The sequence below is a fragment of the Trachypithecus francoisi genome, unplaced genomic scaffold (genome assembly GCF_009764315.1).
Source record: "Trachypithecus francoisi isolate TF-2019V2 unplaced genomic scaffold, Tfra_2.0 Lachesis_group18, whole genome shotgun sequence".
Lineage (NCBI taxonomy): Eukaryota > Metazoa > Chordata > Mammalia > Primates > Cercopithecidae > Trachypithecus > Trachypithecus francoisi.
This window is the reverse complement of record NW_022681463.1, coordinates 71,062,418-71,081,845: the sequence shown is the minus strand read 5'-3', so window position 1 is coordinate 71,081,845 and position 19,428 is coordinate 71,062,418. Positions and strand designations below refer to the sequence as shown.

The 19,428-nt window shown below is 39.3% G+C and overlaps 1 protein-coding gene across 1 annotated transcript in view; it reads right to left on the bottom strand.

The window, feature by feature from the left end:
* Positions 1 to 18,268, bottom strand: part of LCP1 (lymphocyte cytosolic protein 1) — a 67,822-nt gene extending 49,554 nt beyond the window's left edge. Inside the window, exons 1-3 of the mRNA XM_033176939.1 lie at positions 18,189 to 18,268; positions 8,095 to 8,158; positions 6,299 to 6,413 (exon numbers count right to left, since the gene is read on the bottom strand). The gene's annotated coding sequence lies outside the window, so the exon portion shown is untranslated. The remainder of the gene's footprint in view (positions 1 to 6,298; positions 6,414 to 8,094; positions 8,159 to 18,188) is intronic.
* Positions 18,269 to 19,428: the final 1,160 nt, after the last annotated feature.

The following is a 19,428-nucleotide window of genomic DNA, read 5'->3' as shown; positions in this document are numbered from 1 at the left end:
TTTTGAGGAACAGTCCCAACATGAATGACAACAAGAAAAGGAAAAAACCCAGAAAGTTCTCCAAGGTGCCTACCATATTCCATCTTTCCAAAGGGGAAACTTTAACACTGTTTATTAAGCATTAGAAACAGTGGGGGAAGTTCAGTTCGCATTTTTAAGATGAGGAAAGGGTGCTCAACAATGCAAAACTGCATGCATGATCTTCTCTTTTTTCCTTACTCCCACTTTGCACGTATTACCTAGCTTTCTCTATAAAGAATTTGTATCCCACTCTTTGTTCAAGCTGGCCTTTCCGGTGAGGGTGATATGAGCCGATGATGTCAAGGAGGTACAAAGACTCTACTTTTTCAATGTTACACCTGAGATTACTAGAGGCTGGGAAGGGTAGGGGGAAGGTGGAGGACAGGAGAGATTTGTTTAGATACAAAATTACAGCTAGACAGGAGGAATAAGTTCTCATGTTCTATAGCACCATAGGATGACTACAGTTAACAGTACATAGTTTTAAAATAGCTAGAAGAGAGGCTATTGAATGTTTCCAGCACAAGAAATAAAAAATGTTTGAGATGATGGAGATGCTCATTACCCTGATGTCATCACTAGACATTGTATGTATTTAAACATTACTAGGTACCCCATAAATATATACAATTATTATATGTCAACTTAAAAATAAATAAAAACAAACACTTTCAGGATGGAAGCTATATTGAATGCACTCACATCCATTATAATCTCATGAATTATTATAAAAAGGTTTTTATGGGAAAAAAAAGTTGCACCTAAGGTTAATAAAGATTACTTCTACTTTTAAACTTTGCCTAAGGAATGCTGAATAGGGAAAACATGCAAATTTTATACAAATAACATTTGTGTATCCTTTTACTTCATACATTTGGATGCACAGCTTGGATCAATTTTAGTGACTACTACTAGACTGAGGAAACAAAATGCAGGGTATTGTTTAAATACAAGGTAATTGTTCCATTAATTCACTTCCCTCTAGAAAGTACAACCAGAAAAAGAAGGAAAGCAAATTATCCAGGAGATTGCAATTCACATGCATAATTAATCTGTCTGCTGAATTTGGTGTCGGCTTTTCTGCTATGGAGAACATAATCTCTTTTCCACTTTAGCTTATCCAGTCAAGGAGTGTGTGAGTGCGTGTGTGTTTCTGTGTGTCTGTGTGTGTGTGAGAGAAGGAAAGAGAGAGAGAGGGAGACCCTCCCTTCTGTCCTTGTAACCGATGCTGAAACAAGAATCAATGCTGCAACCACAGAACTGTGGGTTTGCTAGTTCCCCAATTTAACATAGCTTTTCCTTCCGCCAGAAAGAACAACTGACCATCTTTGAGAAACAGGCTCCTTGTACTTGTAAGTGGGGCTGACACAGCCATGGCTCTAAAGTTGAGCAAAACTTACTTAAACCCAGAAAGTGGATCACTTTTACCTCTCTTCTTCCACTAACATTTAAAACAATGTTTCATTCTGTCTCAGTTTTTAGGACACCTATAATTGGCCATTACTATACAATCATAGATACGTGTGCTTGGGTATAAAAACTAGAATGTTTAATCTATTCGTGTCTATCAGTCATAACAGACTAGAAAATGTGAATGCCACTCGGCTAAAATTATTCTAAACTTTAAAGGCCGGGCATGGTGGCTCCCACCTGTAATCCCAGCACTTTGGGAGGCCGAGGCAGGCAGATCACGAGGTCAGGAGGTCGAGACCATCCTGGCTAACACAGTGAAACCTGTCTCTACTAAAACCACAAAAAATTAGCCAGGCGTGGTGGCAGACGCCTCTAGTCCCAGGTACTTGGGAGTCTCAGGCAGAAGAATCGCTCAAACCCAGGAGGGGGAGGTTTCAGTGAGCCAAGATCCCGCCACTGTACTCCAGCCTGGGCGACGGAGTGAGACTCTGTCTCAAAACAAACAAACAACAACAAAAAAGACTAAGAACCTTTTAAGGTTTTTGAGGGTAGAGATCATGTTTTGTGACCCGTGCAGAGGCCTATAATTGTTAACAACCAACTAGTACTCAGTCAAGTGTACAGAGGGACTGACTACTGATACTGCTGCTGCTGCTGCTGCTGCTGCTGCTGTGATGACACAGAATAGTCTGTTTAATAAAAGCACTTATCATATAGATGCATTTATTTGGGGGGGATTATGATTATTTGGGCTCAACTTGAGGGCTTCGGTACAAATAAGCACCATGGTTTGCTCCCTGTTTATCTCAGGAAGTTGCCTTGAAATTCAACAGTTAAGACAAAATTGATCCAATTGTAGAAAATAAATAAAACTCGTGAATGAATGAACTTGCCTTCAAATATGAAAAGGACACCAGAAACTACCTCACAGGTCTGTATGACAACTAGATGCTTTTATAGAGTTAAAGTACTTAGAAAAACACCTGATTCAATCTAAGTATTAGCTATTATTATTAGGATGATTAATTGAAACTTCTCCCACTCCCCCCACACCAATATCTTACAAGATGGAGCAGTTATGAAATTTCTGGGCAGACTGATGTAAGCATTGAAACTGACAAACCAAAACAACAGGAACAGTCAATAGTATAAGGCAGGAAGTTGGATCAGAAGGGAACTGAGGAAAGCAACAAGAAGATGCCATGTGGGGATCACCATGGCCACAGCAGCTGTAGGGAGATATCCCTAGGAAACCAACATCCAATCAGGAGGTGACTTCCGAGAGCCTCAAAATGAAGACACTGTGGAACATTACACTTTTTAAAGAAGTGCGTTTCCACCTGGCAAAACAGGAATACTTGAAATTCTTCATATCTGCGGACACTGATTAGTTTTATATTTTGATGGGTTCTAATTCTAATTTTTATTTCTGCAATGTTCAACATACAGATGAAATAGTATCATTTCATTTGATATCTGTAAGTTGGGAAACTAGCAGATAAAAAAACTAGGAAGAAAATTAGATTAACTGAAATAATGTCACTCTGCTATAAAATCTACTATTAGTCATAAAATCTAAGCCTTTATAATCTTACTTCATAAGTGTTTGACTCTTCATAAATATAACCTTATAAGCAGATATCTTAATTTTATTTTACCTAACCTGATTTTAAAATTTGCTTGTCATCTCTTCTGTATACACAGAAGGGCCTGGACTCTAGGTAACAAGGAGAAGTTGACTTGAGAATTTTCTGAGAAAAATCCAAAGTGACTAAGTAAAAGTTAACAACTGCTCTTGTGTTCTTTGTCATCAAAGAGGCCCATTATCGGGCATACAGTTTTGGCAAGGGTAGCTAAGTTTTGGCCCAACCAATGTATTTATACTAAAATAATGAGATTATAATTTTGCCTGTTTGCTAGTCATTGTACATTTTTTTAAATTTCTTGAGGTCAATGTCTATATGATACTTTGATGCTAAAATGAGATTAGGGCTTTGGCAAAGCTGAAGCATGCTAGAATGCAAAATATTAAATTATTGTTGTATCTTCATTCATAGCAATAAATGGAAACTCAGTAAATATTAAGTTAATAAGTGCAATCAAAGTCTTTCATGCATATGTAAGAAGCTGAGAAAAAACACTTGTGACAAGTTTTCAATTCAGTAATTACCATTAGTATCTACTATGTGCCAGAAAAGATAGAGAAGGAGCTCAGGTCTGTCAGCAAATAAGGACTTGAAACTAAGACAATATGATTAATGCTATACTTACTCAAAGATCAGAGTATTAAGCAAATGCACACCCAAGAAACATTTCGTGGGGGCAGGGAGAAGATGGGAAGGCCTCCAAAAGGTAGGTTTCTTGAAGTCAGCCTTGAAAAATGATCAGAAGTTTTAAAAATAAAGAAGAATGCAATAAAGAAACAGTTGGAGTGAAAAAGGGTGAAAGAGAATGGAACTTTCTGGTGGCTTGCGGTCTGGTGCACCAAAATGTGGGTTAGCAGTGGCGGGGGAGGGGATGGGGTAGTGGGAGGTTGAACAGAAGGAAGTGACAAGAAATAAGATTGGGGAAGTGGGTTGAGGCAAGTTTGTAAAGGCACACAATTCTTTAGTAAAATTATGCATTAATTTAAAAATAGTTCTTCATCCCATTATTATATAAAACCTGCAATGATATCTCTTATTTATAAAAATAAAAATGTTTGTAAATTTATTACAAAGTTTTTCTTCTCTCTCTTTTCTCTCTTTCTCTTGCTCTCTCTCTTTCATCCTCTCTCTCTTAAAACTGTGAGTGCCGAGATCTTGTTAGCCAGATTTAACAAGAAAAGTCAACAAACACCTACCTCTGAGAAAAATATGCTGGCCTGGAAGGGAGGATCTGTAACAGACATAGTCAGTAGGAGCCTGAAACCCTGAGCATCTACTGTCCCCCACCTTAACTGCCCAGTGACCTATGGCCAGTTCCTTCAACCATCTAGCCCATTCCTTATCTCTAAAGGTAGTTGAGAGGATTAAACGAGGTGATGCATAAAGAATAGCTGCTTACCCTACGTGCTTACAAGTATTGAGTGCTATTATTAATTTCCCGTCCTCTCCAAGTTAAATGGTTACATTCAAATGAGACTACTTGTTGGTCTTTCCTTCCCCAAAGGGTTCAGAGATAGAATTATAAATGAAGTTAAAGCACCGAAATTGTTTCCCAAATTACCGATTGTTTCAAGGCATATTTTACAAAAGAGTCAAAAATGTAAATGCTACAAAGAAAAGCGTCTCTGGGATTGCTAAGGAAATGTCCTCCTAGGCACAGCTCCATCCCACCACAGCAGTGCTTGTTTAAAGGACAAGATCTAGAAGATTTTTCCCCTCATGTTCCTGGGGGTGAGCTAGAATGAAGAGAAATATCTTCATAACATTTGGGATTGATGCTTTAGCAATGTAAACTTAATTTTAAACAGGATACCTTTTTATTTTGAATTAACTTTCTCGTAATCCTTTTTATTCCTTCTTAAATATAAGAAAAATACTGACATTCCTTCGCATTCTAATTTATTTTATTCTCACTAATAGTTTTACTTAAAATAAGACACAGCATATTTTTAGTCTGTTCTTTTCTGGGGTTCAAGTCCCTCTTCTCTCAATTTCACATTTTTGCTTATTTGAAACTATTCAAGTGAGATGTGCAAAGTAACATTGGTGGTCACATTTTGCAGTTTCCAGAAATGCACATTTATAGGTAAATGATTAATTCCATTCAAATTTGTCTACACAGACACTCTTTAAACAATTATTCTTAATGGAAACCAAATAGAAACGTATGACAAATGTATGTAAATTCAAAATCAAGATGTGTGTGGATAAGCCACCTTTATTTGTTTACTGATAGTCCTGACAGAGTAATTTTAGAAAACAAGTTGCTATGTTAAAGAAAAGTTTGGTTTTGATAAATATCCTGATTAATGTTTCCATTTCCAGTCTGAATGGCTTTTATGGTTATCATTTGTCAACGGTTCTTAGTGTTATATGATAGTGGTAATTAAGTAAAAGCTTATACTACAAAATTCGAAATGTCTATGTTTGGGTAAAGTTTCTGCAATAAATATCCCATATCAACTGTATAAAAATTTCTATTGTAGATAAAATCCCTTTCTCCCAGAATTTGAGTGAATATTCATTGCTGTGGTCATAAGCATAACAATTCAGATAATCCTACAGAAACACTACAATTAAGCATTACACAAATTGCTTTTATTTTTAGAGAACAAATGGAAAAGAGAAAAGCTCTAATTCCATGTGGTTATAAAGCACACCCATTAAAAACCCTTGGCGCCAAAAATCACTCAAATAACCAGTATCACATTCAGTAACATATGACTCAAGATATTAATATATCCACTAAAGTACTTGTAAAGAAGTTTTTTAGAAAAACAGAACTGCAGGAACTAAAATTAAACTACCCCCATTAGGCCAATAAGCAGTACAATCTAAATTATCAATACGCGCTTTTCCTGAAAACATTTTAAAGAAGATAAAAATCACAGCAAATAGCCTTCCTGAAATAGAGCAATAGAAATAAACCAGAACATGGTTTGGTTTTAAAAGGAAAAAGAAATCTTAATTTTGGACAGGGGTGATAACTGCAGATAAGTTGAGAAGAACCCAGCCCGGAGAGCAGAGGTGCTCCATCTTGGATGGCCACACGAGGTGGCAGCAGATGTCCTGGCCAGTTAAAGGCAGGAATCACAGAGTTCTCAGGTGACATGCTCAGATGTCTAGTCCCCCGAAGGCAAAACCCACAATCCACAGAAACAGTGCCGAAGGACATCACAAGCACTTAAAACAAACAAAAACACATGAAGAAAATTTACCTTGTAGGAAAAAAGCTGTCCTTGGTAGTACTGGTGTATGACCAGGAACCCCTTCTTTCTGGTCTGCAGAACAGCTTTGTCAAGCCCGGGTGTGTGGTCACAAGGCAGGAAGTGACTAGAATGACAAATCATCAGCCAGGAAAGAAAAAGATTTTGTCTTTATAAGGACATTTTAACTTTTTTTTTTCATGTCCCCGCCCCACCAAAAATCACCTGACAGAACAGGTCACACTGAAATTCAGACACTTCCTACCACTTCTCTTTTTTTTTTTTTTTTTGAGACAAGGTCCCGCTCTTTTACCCACCTCTTTATAAGCATTTTTCTCTCTCCCTTTCTCCTCCAGCTGTCTTTAAGTAGTCCCTGGGCTACTTAAACCTTTCTGATTCTAGATAGCAAGGCAAGGTCAGACTGATAACTTGACTTCTTTGACTCCAGTTGCAAAAGCAAAGCCCAGGTGCCTACCTACTTACAGCAAAGATCAACAAATTATTCATTTTTAGTGAAAGAGCCAGAGAAAAAGGTGGCAAAACACCTGAAACAAATGAAAAGGGATTTCCTTGGGAAAGCCCCACCCCACCTGCAATCAAATCTCTCTGGAGTCCCCCAACAGTGATCTTATTGGTGCAAACAAAACAGAATGATCTCTTTAAGTGAAGGACATGAAAAGGAAGGTTACTAGATTATTTACTCATTCTTTTATTTATAGAACATCTATGTGCTCGGGATCTCTTTAACCCAATTAAGTATCTCAATTATTTAAGCGTTTCCTATAAAGAGCAGCAGTAGATTGCACAGGCAGCTGTTATATTTAAACGGGTAGCTTAATTCCTTCTTACAGGCAGGAATTTTTTTGAATGCACATTTTATAAAATTAGCAGGTGGTGGCAGGGGAAGCTCTATTCTGTACCCAAGCCCCAGATGCTTGAGGATAAATTCCTATCTTCAAACGGAGCATCCTCAAGTGCTCATGACGGTTGTGAAGACTGTGGCACCCTGAGTTATGCTGACTAAATATGAGACATGTCTCCACATTGCCTGGAGACTGTGTGTGGTTCCAGTAGTCAATCTGCTGTTTAGGAATGAGGGTGTGTGGCTGTGTTCCCAGGTCAGATGCTGCGCTGAAGATACCAGCGCCGGAGTCGACATGCGTCCGTGTTTGCTGGGCCACAGGCCTCTCAGGTGGTCACGGTATTCTGACTGGTTGGAGGGCTGCCCTTATACTTCTTTTGCTTTTTTGATTTCTCCTCTAGAAAGTTCCTGTTTCTGACCTTAAATGTTAAACCAAACTGTTCTGGTTTATCTACTTCATTAGCCAGTGGTGTGGTGACCTCATCAGAAGCCCACGGGGGCTATCTTGAGGAACAGGGTGGGCGGAAGAACAGGACGAGACGGTGGGGATTCTAGAAATGGTTCACCTCACAGAGAGCTATCAGCCCTCCTGTGATTTCCCAGGGAAGAGTTGGGGGGTGAGGGACTCTTTTTTCTCCATTGCACAATCACTCCCAATTAATAAGTTGCAGAGAGCTTTCAAGAAGCACCTAAATTCTTTCAGGACACCACAGGAACATCCATGCATTGCTGTTACACCATTGCTCACACTACAAAGCAGCAAAATACTGTCCTCATTCGGGGCCCTGCAGCAGGACTCTGTAGATAATGTCCTGATCGTCTTACAGATACAAGGGGTTGTAACTGTGGACCTCCCTGATCTGGTTCCACATCCTGGTGGTTTCAGGATGGCATAAGAGCCCAAGGGTAACACTTTATGAAGGGTAACATATATTTATTCCTTTACCTTGGAGAAGGAAAGTGCAGTATGCTGTATCTAGTGGTGCCTGGTCATCTGAAGCCAGAGGAATCTATAAAGAAGAGCAAAATATATTTGTGCATTGGTTCAACAAGTGTTTGCATGCCTGTCTGAATTGGCGATTCAGAAATAAATAAGCCACAATTGCTGTTCTCAAGGAGTATAGTCTAGTGGGGAAAAAACATGTAAGTAAATAAATGCCATCTATAACAGAGGGGTGAAAAAGGCAGTGTGATATCAAAGCAGTTGCGGCTTTGAGCAGAGGTGATGTCTGTTAAGTGAAGAAAAGGATTTAGGATTCCAGGCAATGTCTAGGTTGTAGAAGATGAAAGGCACTGACTTGGGTGCTGCTTACAGACACCCAGTTAATAGAGTTGTCTTCTACCCTAGCATCCATGGCAGGCACCCACACTCCCTCAGCCACATCCTGGCCGGCACCATTGCAAACCCTGCCCTACTCCCTCAATCTTAATCTCTTTATCTGCCTCTCAGTGGTGTAAGTGTACCCAGTTTCAGGCAATTGTTTAGGTCCTAGACCAAGACTTTTTCAGAGAAGAGTATTTTATTGCTGTTGGTGTTTTAAATTGCTTGTACAGCATAATAGTAAACAGAAGACTGACTTTTGGTTTTCTTATGTTTTTATGTTCTCTACAGACAGTGCGCCCCCTTATGGCCTGCAGCCGGAGTGGACCCCTCTCACCCCACCCTCTATGAGCCTCCACTGCCAGTACCTGGCCTGGGTTTTGCCTTCCTCTAAGCCCTACCCCTCTTAGACTTCATCCCACCCTCTCCTGCCCCGAAGCCTCTGGCCTCACTGCCAGATACCAGATAACCTGCTACTCGGGCCTCTGAATATTGCTGAGGAAAGCCACAGAAACACAAACTTGGAATGCTAAAAAGTCAAGATGCTTGACTTCAAATTACTTCTCATAAATACTTTTATTCAATTTTATTAAGTCTTGAGAACAGGCATTCTCAACCTGGAGTCCATAGGGCCCTAAAACTAAATGCATAATTTTGTGTGTATTTAATTGTACTTACTTGGTTCTGGAAGAAGGGTCCATTGTATTAGTAAAGAGATCACAGACCCCAAAAAGTTGGGCATTTATTCTAAACTCTCTCCTCTTGCCTCAACCTTCCACTCCACCCTCCTATGCTTTGTCCTGGCCCAAGATTCTTCTGCTGCCCCTTCTTGACTAAGATGATCCAAGTGGTCTGGTATGAGCTTCCCCTCTACTCTCACAATATCCACATCTTCCTCCTCTTCCAGTCTTAATGGAAGCAGCATTCTTCCTTCTTCCCAAGGTCAGCGTTTCATTACTATCTCATTCTTAATCTACTTCCTTAGATACCTTGCTCCATCTATTATCCCACGTTTTTCTAGCATCTTAATGCTAGCATCTTCAGCTCTCTCCACTTCCTCTCCAGGCACTCACAGGATTTGTACAAAGAGAAAAACACCTTTGCTTCACTCTACAGTCCACCATCATCCCAATATATGATGGGTAGGTAATGAAGATGAATTAAGACGGGTATACTCCCTGCTATTGTAGAATGTCCACTATGTTGAAGACACAGACAAGGAAAAAAGGCAAGTGAAGAGTTCTCTACTTTGAATCACGACAGATGAAAAGCAGCGTCCCTGGTAACACACAGCACTAACCCAGACGTGGGGCCTGGGAGGCAGAGAGAGGGAGCAGCAACGTGGTGAAGAGTAAAGAATCTGGGCCAGCTAGCTGGGGTCAGACTCCAGTTCTACTGTTGTACTAGCTGTGTGATCTTGGGCAAATTGTTTACCAGCACGGGCCTCAGTTTCCTCATCTAGAAAATGGGGATAAGAACAGTGTCTATTTGATATAGTTGTTGCAAGGGTTAAGTGAATTGATATATGTAAAGAACTTAGAAGAGTGCCTAGCACATAGTATATGCTATGTAAGTGTTAACTAATCCAGCTCTGGACTAGACCCCTAACACACATTATTTCATTTATTCCTCACAACAACTCTATGAATTAGGTATGATTATTAATATTTGTTCTTTAATTTTCAAAATAATGGCTTCATTGCAATATGCTTTACATACCATCAAATTCACCTTTAAAAAGTATACAGTTGAGTGGTTTGTTGTATCTTAGCAGAGTTGTGCAACAATTACACTGTATAATTCCAGAAAATTTTCATCATCCCCAAAAGAAACTCTGTACCCATTAGCAATTCCTCCCCATTCACCCCCATCTCCCAAATTCCCAGCCATAGCCAACCACTAGTTTATTTTCTCTCTATATAAATTTGCCTGTTCTGGACATTTCATATAAAGGGAATTACACAATACATGTTCTTTTGTTATGAGCCTCTTTCACTTAGCATGTTTTCAAGGTCCATCCATGTTGTCACATGTCAGTACTTCACTTTATTATTTATTATTTTATTTTGAGACAGAGTCTCACTCTGTCGCCCAGCCTGAAATGCAGTGGTGCGATTATAGCTCGCTGAGGCCTTGAACTCCTGGGCTCAAGCCATCTTCCCGCCTCAGCTTCCTGAGTAGCTGGGACTACAGGCACACATGATCACACCTGGCTAATTAAATTTTTTTTTTTTTTTTCTGTAGAGACAGGGTCTTGTCATGTTGGCCAGGCTGGTCTCGAATTCCTGGGCTCAGGTGATCCTCTTGCCTCGGCCTCCCAAAGTGCTGGGATTACGGACATGAGCCACTGCACCTGGCCTTCATTCCTTTTTATAGAAGAATGACATTCCACTGTATGAATATATCAAATTTTACTTGCTCATCAGTTGATGGATATTCAGATGCTCTCTATGATTTGATATTATAAAAAATGCTGCAGTTAACATTTGTGTACATTTTGTGTGTGTGGACATATGTTTTCTTTGATTTATTAATCAAAGTAATATATGTATTTAGTTTTAGAAGTGAAATATTACCTCAAGGCTCCTCATGAAACACCAGTCTCCTGACACACTCCTTCTCCTCTGATTCCATTCCCTAGAATCAAGTATTTTCAACAGTTTCAGCTAGTTCTTCTGTTGTTTTGTTCCATATTTCTAGAGTTATGCTTATGGAATATCTTGATTAGGTTCAGATACATACATATATGTTCATATTTTTTTTTCCTTCCTACTTGAGAGATAAATATTTGAGCCTCTCACATCCCCCAGTCCAACATATACATGGTAACCTTCCCATCATCCTCCAGAACAGTTTACAATATCCTTTTAGTTAAATCAATACTCAGTTTTTACAGCGACTCAAAATATTCATAACTGAGTTAGGAATATTTTGCATTATGTTTTTGTATGTTTTTTGATATGCTAGTTTTCTATGTACATATTACTAATTCTGTATAAACTCTCCAAAAGAGCTAAACTACAATTTAAAACATCAAGAAATTATTCCATCCCTTGTTTCCCCCTTGGAGAGGACCTTCCTCCTGTTCAGTCCTGCTGCCCAGCTGCCTTCTAGAAGCTTCCCTTCGTCATCACTCTGGGGACCCCTTTATTCTCCATCTAGGCTGAATCTCCTATTTCTGGACCACACACCATCCACTTTCTTGGTCTACTTCCTTGTTTAAATGAGCATATCCTCTAGTAGATTCTTGAGAAAGAGTATATGGAACATAAATTTCTTGAGACATTTTATAGTTGAAAACTATCTCCATTCTTTGAAGTCCACACTGGAAATCATTTTCTCGGAATTTGGAAGGAATTGTTCCTGTGTGTTCTGGGTTCCAGGGTTGCTGTTGAGACATCTGATATCATTCTGACTCATGGTCCCTCTCACGTCATCTTTGGTTTCTCTCGGAAAATTTTTAGAATTTTTTTAATGCCAGGTGTTCTGAAAATTGTTGGTGATCTGTCTTAGTGTAAGTCTGTTTTCATCTACCATGCAAGGTACTCAGTGGTCTTTTCTTTTTTTTTTTTTTTTCCTGAGACGGAGTCTCGCTCTGTCACCCAGGCTGGAGTGCAGTGGCCGGATCTCAGCTCACTGCAAACTCCGCCTCCCGGGTTTACGCCATTCTCCTGCCTCAGCCTCCCGAGTAGCTGGGACTACAGGCGCCCGACTCGTTGCCCGGCTAGTTTTTTGTTTTTTTTTAGTAGAGACGGGGTTTCACCGTATTAGCCAGGATGGTCTCGATCTCCTGACCTTGTGATCCTCCCGTCTCGGCCTCCCAAAGTGCTGGGATTACAGGCTTGAGCCACCGCGCCCGGCCTCAGTGGTCTTTTCTAATTGGGAAATTCAAGTCTGTCAGTTCTGGGAAATAGTTTCTCTCTCCATCTCTTGTCTCCTTTCCTCTGTTTCCTATGCTCTATTTCCCTAGGATTACATTTATTTGCATGTTACGCCTCTTGGATTAATCTTCTAATTTTCTTTATTTCCTCCCATCTTCTGCCTCTAAGCCTTCCTATTCTACTGTTAGAATTTTTCTACATTTTCTTCAAAACTTCCATTGAATGTTTTATTTCTGCTTTCACCTCAAAATTTATCTCTTAGTCTGTTTTGTGCTGTTATAACAAAACATCTCAGACTGGGTAACTTATAATAAACAGAAATTCATTGGCTCATAGTTCTGGAGGCTGAGAAGTCCAATATAAGGTGCCAGCATCTTATGAGGGTCTTCTTGCTGCCTCATCCCATGGCAGAAGGCAAGAAGGCAAGGAAGCAAGACTGGGACAAACTTGCCTTTTTATGATGGCATTAATTCTACGTGGGCAGTCATCCCTTTAAGGCCTCACCTGTTAATACTATCACAATGGCAATTACATTTCAACATGAGTTTTGGAGGGGACGTTCAAACCGTAGCAATTGCTAAAAACCCTTTTTTCTGCATGTTTCTTATTTTAATTTTATAGCAACATGTGGGTGGGAACAGGGTGGGGAATGTCTTACTGCTCCTTATATAAACTTTCTACTAATCTTCCTATTTTTCAAGTCCCTCTTGCACTCCGCCTCCAAAGGTATCTGGTGTCTCAGAGTACTAAGCTTTGCTGAGTGCCCCTGGTGGGATATGAATTACTTCTCTATGGCTTCTCTCGTTATAGGCTTGGAATTCAGCTTTTCCATATATGTTAAGGCTAGTGTTATCACCTGTTTCATGGTCTCCAACATACTGCTGACATGTCTGGTATACTATTGGCTCATTTGATATTGGTCTCACATACTAGACTTGGAATTCCATGAGGCCAAGTGCTGTGTTTGCTTTGTTAACTTCTAGACACTGTATCCAGCATTTCAAAAATGTTTGTTGAATAAATTAATGAAGAGGACTAAGCTGAGACTTGAAGAATGACATGGAAAGGAAAGGTGGAAATGTACTATAAGCATAAGGGAATCACATGTGTGAAAGATCACAGGTGGGAGAAATAAAAGTACATCAAAAATACGACCAAAACTGGATGCTACTGTGGTTTAAGAGTGCGAAACTGGGGGAAAGTGCAGAGAAAGAGAAAAACTGGAGGATTTTGCAGAGACCAAGTCATAGTGGATCTTTTAACTGTGTTCAGGAGTTTGGGTTTTACCCTGTGTATTAATCAGGGTTTTCCAGAGAAACAGAACAGTAGGTTATGTGTCTGTGTGTGTGTGTGTGTGTATGTATTTATGCATGTATGTATATGTATAAAGAGCTTTATTACAAGGAATTGGTTCATGTGATTAGGGAGGCTGACAGGTCCCAAGATCTTCATAATGATTCAGTAAGCTGGAGACCCAGGAGAGCCAGTGGTGAAGTTCTAGCCTGATGGCTGGCAGGCCTGAGACCCAGGAAGATCCAGTGTTTCAGTTTGAGTCCAAAGGGAGAAAAAAGCCAAAGTCTCAGCTCAAAGGCAGTCAGTCAGGAAGAATTCTCTCTCACTCAAGGGATGGTCAACCTTTTTGCTCTATTCAGGCCTTCAGCTGATTGGATGAGGGCCACCCACTTAGGGAGGGCCATTTGCTTAACTCAGTCTACCAAGTTAAGTGTTAACATCACCCAAAAACACTGTCACCAAAACACCCAGAATAATGTTTGACCAAATATCTGGGCACTCCATGGCCCAGTCAAGTTGACACATAAAAAATTAACCATCACACCCTGCAAGCAACGGGGAGCCATTTTACGATCCCTATCTACTTCCTAGGGCTGTTTTAACAAAATACCAAAAACTGAGTGGTTTAAAATCACAAAAATGAATTATCTCACAGTTCTGAAGTTAAAAATCGGGAACTACAGTGTTGTAGGACTGGTTCCTTCTGAGAGTTGTGAGAGACAATTTGTTCCACGTCTCTCTCCCAGCTTCTGGTGGGTTTGCTGGCAACATTTGTCATCCTTGGCTTATAAAGGCATCACCCCAATTTCTGCTTTTATCTACACATTTGTGTCTACATTTCCCCTTTTTAAAACAGATGACAGTCATATTGGATCAGGGCCCATCCTAATGATCTCATCTTAACTTGATTGTCTGCAAAGACCCTATTTCTAAATAAGGTCATATTCATAGGCATTTGGATTTAGAACTTCAATATTTTTGGTAGGACACAATTCCTAACAGTCATAAGTGGAAAGTGACACAATTATACTTGAGTTTTAGAAAAATCCCCCTAACTCCAGTGAGAAGAGTAAGACGGCAAGGACTATAGGAAGAGCTGGGAGAATAAAGACTGGCCCATCCCAGAAGCCTTTGCCTTGGCAGGGCATAAGGTGATGATGGTGGCAGTGGGATAATTATACGTGGGTAAATTCCAGAGACACTTGATAGGCAGAAAGGGGAAGAAAAGACTGATTGGCTACGGAGGAAAAGAGATTGAATATGGTGGAAGGAGCATGGGAAACTGGGTGGTAGAGAGTAGTAACATTCAATGAGATGAGGAATTCAGGAGGAGGGATTTGGACAAGAGGATTATGAATTTAATAAATGCTACCTTTGTTCATTTGCATAGAATCTCTGTTGGGCTGCTGTTCTCATCACTCTTCTGAAACTGGACTCTATTCAGTCCTCAATGTCCTTGTTTCTATACAATATTTGACACTGTTAACAATCTTTTCCTTTTCCAATTTCTCTTCTCCATGAACAATTATTCATATTTAAGTGAAAAATAAACAAGTCTATTTTGAAATTCTGACAATCTCCAATGTCTAAAACTGAAGTCATCATTCCTTTGACAAAGAAGCTGCCCTTAGCTCATCTCTTCCTTCCTTCATTCTGCCAAGAGTGGACTACACCCCCAGGACGGTCCAGAGTACTCCTGAGTCCTACTTTTTATTTTTTTATTTTTTTATTTTTTATTTTTTGCAATTCCCACATGTGGTCGAAGTTTCATTTATTTTTCCCTTATAGTATTTCTTGGTTTTGTTCTTTCTTTGCCACTTTTGCCTTATTATCACATTTGGATTAGCTTCCTAATTTCCCTGTTTTTTGCCTCACTGCTCCTCTCTCCATCCTGCATAGCAGCACCACATGACTCTTCATAAGGCTACGGTTTTCTCCCTTCACTCTCCTGCTCCCTATGCATCTGAAGTTACTCATTGCTACTAGAAAAATGTCCAAACTTTGCCTCAATCCATCTTCCAAGCCTCAGAGCAACAACGTAAGCCCTCTAGTGCCTTCAGGCTGGCCTGTCCTTGACCCTCTGGAAGCCTGGTACATTTCTCATTATGCCTGTGAGATTTTTGTGCTCACTCTCCCTGCCTGTCTCTCCACTCCCCTTGTCTATAAATCTGAATCATTCTCCTAGAACCAAGAACAGAACCAACTACATAATTTGTGGGCCCCAGTACAAAATAAAAATGTGGAGTCCTTTGTTTAAAAATTAGGAATTTTTAGACAGTGACAGCAGAGCATTAAACCAAGTGTGAAGCCCTTCTGGGCACAGGCTAGGAGGCTAGCCTGGCCAAGAATCTTCCCTTGACCACCAATCTATTCTTTCCTCTCCTGCTAAAGCCTGTAGTACCTGTTTATAAGACATTCTTGATACTTATTGCATGCCACATTTGTCAATTAATCTTTATGACTATATATCTGTATGTGTTTGTTGCATTTTTATTCATTCATCAAGCTCTTATTAGGATCATTAGGTACTCAGCAAACAAACCTAAAAGACTCAGTCTTATAAATTCAGGAAGTTTGCAATCAGGGAGGTTACCAAAGATAACAATTATAATACCTTGTGATAAACTCTGGTAGAAAGATGCATAGGGTACCAAAAGCAAAATGACAGTAAAGTGCCAGGTAGGAAGGCATCTTAGAAGAAGTATAGCTGTAATCACAATGAGATGTCACATCACCCCTGTTAGGATGGCTATTATCAAAAAGATAGAAGGTGAGCATTGGCAAGGATATGGAGAAAAAGGGAACCCTTGTACACTGTTGGTGGGAATGCAATGCAAATTAGTATAGCCATTATGAAGAATATGGAGGTTCCTCAAAAAATTAAAAATAGAACTACCATATAATCCAGCGGCCTGTGCACTCTCACACAGGCCTATGCCCAGAAGGGCTCCACACTTAGTTTAATGCTCTGCTGTCACTGGCTAAAAATTCCTAATCTTTAAACAAAGGACTCCACATTTTTATTTTGCACTGGGGCCCACAAATTATGTAGTTGGTTCTGTTCTTGGTTCTAGGAGAATGATTCCGATGTATAGACATAAGGAGTGGAGACACAGTCAGGGAGAGTGAGCACAAAAATCTCACAGGCATAATGAGAAATGTGCCAGGCATGGCAGAGGCATATGCTCAAAGGGAATGAACTCAGAACAAATACCTGCACTCCCATGCTCACGGCAGCATTATTCACGACAGCCAAGATGTGGCATCAACCTAAGTATCCAGCATCAGATGGATGAATAAAGAAAATGTGGTCTATATACACAATGGAATACTATTCAGCTTTAAAAGAGAAGGAAATTTTGTCATGTGTGACATCATAGATTAATCAGGGGGACATTATGCTAAGTAAAATAAGCCTGGCACAGAAAGACAAATACTGTATAATTTCACTTTTACGTGAAATCTTAAAAAGTTGACTTATAGAAGCAGGGAGTACTTGAGTAATGCGGGGAGGGTAAGAAAAATGGGAAGATGTTGGCCATAGAGTACAAAATTTCAGCTAGATAAGAAGAATAACTCCTAGACACCTATTGTACAAAAGGGTGACTATAGTTAATGTACCATATCCTTGAAAATTGCTAAGGGAGATTTTAAATATTCTCACGGGAAAAAAATAAGTATATGAGGGGATAGGTAAGTTAATTAGCTTAGTTTAATTATTCCATAATGTATACCTACATAAAACATCACACTGTATACCATAAACATATGTATTTTTTATTTATCAGTTAAAAAAAGAAGACGATGTACAGCTGGGCCTCGAGAAATATATAGAAGCTGGCCAGATAAAGGAGGGAGAAAAGTGATGAAGCCCATTTCGAACAGAGGGGCCAGCATATATAAACAGAGTGGGATGCTATATACATCTCCCAACTGAAATGTCAGCTTCTGGAGTACAGGAATTGCACCCTTCCACAGCACCTAACATGGTGCGTTGCACATAGAGCAATTTCAATGCATATTTCATTCGTTGAGAAGGCAAGCTGATTCTATAAACAATATGGCATTTTAACATTAAACCAAAGAGCTAAAGTAATTAGACGTTTTAAATAGATATCTAAAATTCATTCTTGAAGCACAATAGTTCTTCCAGAGAGTTTATATACACAGCTCTCATATGAAGGTTGACTTTACATCTGTTTAATGCTAATTTGACTATCCCTTTCTGATAACAATGTAACAAAAGTTAATTATAGTTATTATTTTCAGGTAGATTAAGAAAGAAAGAGGGCTGTTCATGATGCAATTTTTTTTCATAAAATGTCAAACACATAAAAATGTTGTCTCTGCAGTATTCCTATGTATTAAAAAGTGGAACTCAGTAAATGATGCAGTCTACAACCATTTCAAAAGTAGAAAATTCACTTACCTCTAGCTTATAACAACTCCCTAGATATCCCTAGATATTCACTGACAGTTTACAACCCATTTGCATTAACAGAGTCATTGAAACAGATGCCAGTTGAAATTAATTGTGCTACTTACCTTCAGTTTCCTAAGCTGGAAATTTAGTACTTCCTCAACTTTTATAAACAGATATGATGATGCTGCTGAGACAATGTTTGAGAGTCTTCCAACCACCAAGAATACAAATATAGGAACAAACGTTTTAAAATAAGCATACAGAAAACAAAAGAAAAAGAGTATGAACTAAGTAATTCAACAGGAGAGTAAAAAGGTAAGTCATGAGCGTTTTAACAATGCTCATGTTAAAAGGTGAAAAAAATGATAAGAAAAATATTTGAGAGCATGGTACATAGAAAAAGTAAGAGTCCAGGCATGGTGGCTCATGCCTGTAAATTCCAGCACTTTGGGAGGCCGAGGCGGGAGGATCACTTGAGTTCAGGAGTTCAAGACCAGCTTGGCCAACATGGTGAAACCCCATCTCTACTGAAAATACAAAAATTAGCAGGACATGGTAGCGCATACCTGTTGTCCCAGCTACCCGGGAGGCTGAGGCGGGAGAATTGCTTGAACCCGGGAGGCGGAGGTTAAAGTGAGCTGAGATCGCGCCACTGCACTCTCGCCTGGGTGACAGAGTGAGACTCCATCTCAAAAAAAAAAAAAAAAGAAAAGAAAAAAAGAAAAAGAAAAAGACTTGGAAGCAGAAATCTTGAGACAAACCCTAATTCCAGTATATACCAACAAGCCTGGAGTAAGGCATTTTTCCTTTTTCTCAGCTAAACTTGTCTGTACATTGAAAAAAAGACCACTTGCATCACAGGGTTACTTCTAAGAATGCATGAGGAGATGATATATGTGTTAACATCCCTAACACAGAGGTCATAATTAGTGCTAAATTTTAGTTGAATCTGAATGTTATAAATTGTGATTTATATAAAATGATTTATTATTTCATGTTGCCATCAAATTCACTCATTCAATCTTTTTGTATTAAGACTCAAGTAGGATTCATTTTGCATCTGTGGGATATCCCATGCTGGTGCCTTAATCCATCACATGTAATACTTCTAGCAAATCTAGGATACTCAAAGGTGGCATTTTTCTCTGTTGTAAGGTAAGGAAATTGAGGTCCAGATGAAAATTCTTTGTCTTATTTGCAGTTGCAATATAAAAATATTTCTGGCCAAGTTCTCCATTCCTTAAATAGAGATATGAATCAGCTGCTAATTTTCTATGAACTAGGCCAAAGCATAGTCAACATGGCTCCAGTGAATTCACATGACCGAACTTCCTTATTCCAATCACTCTTAGTACTTTTTAT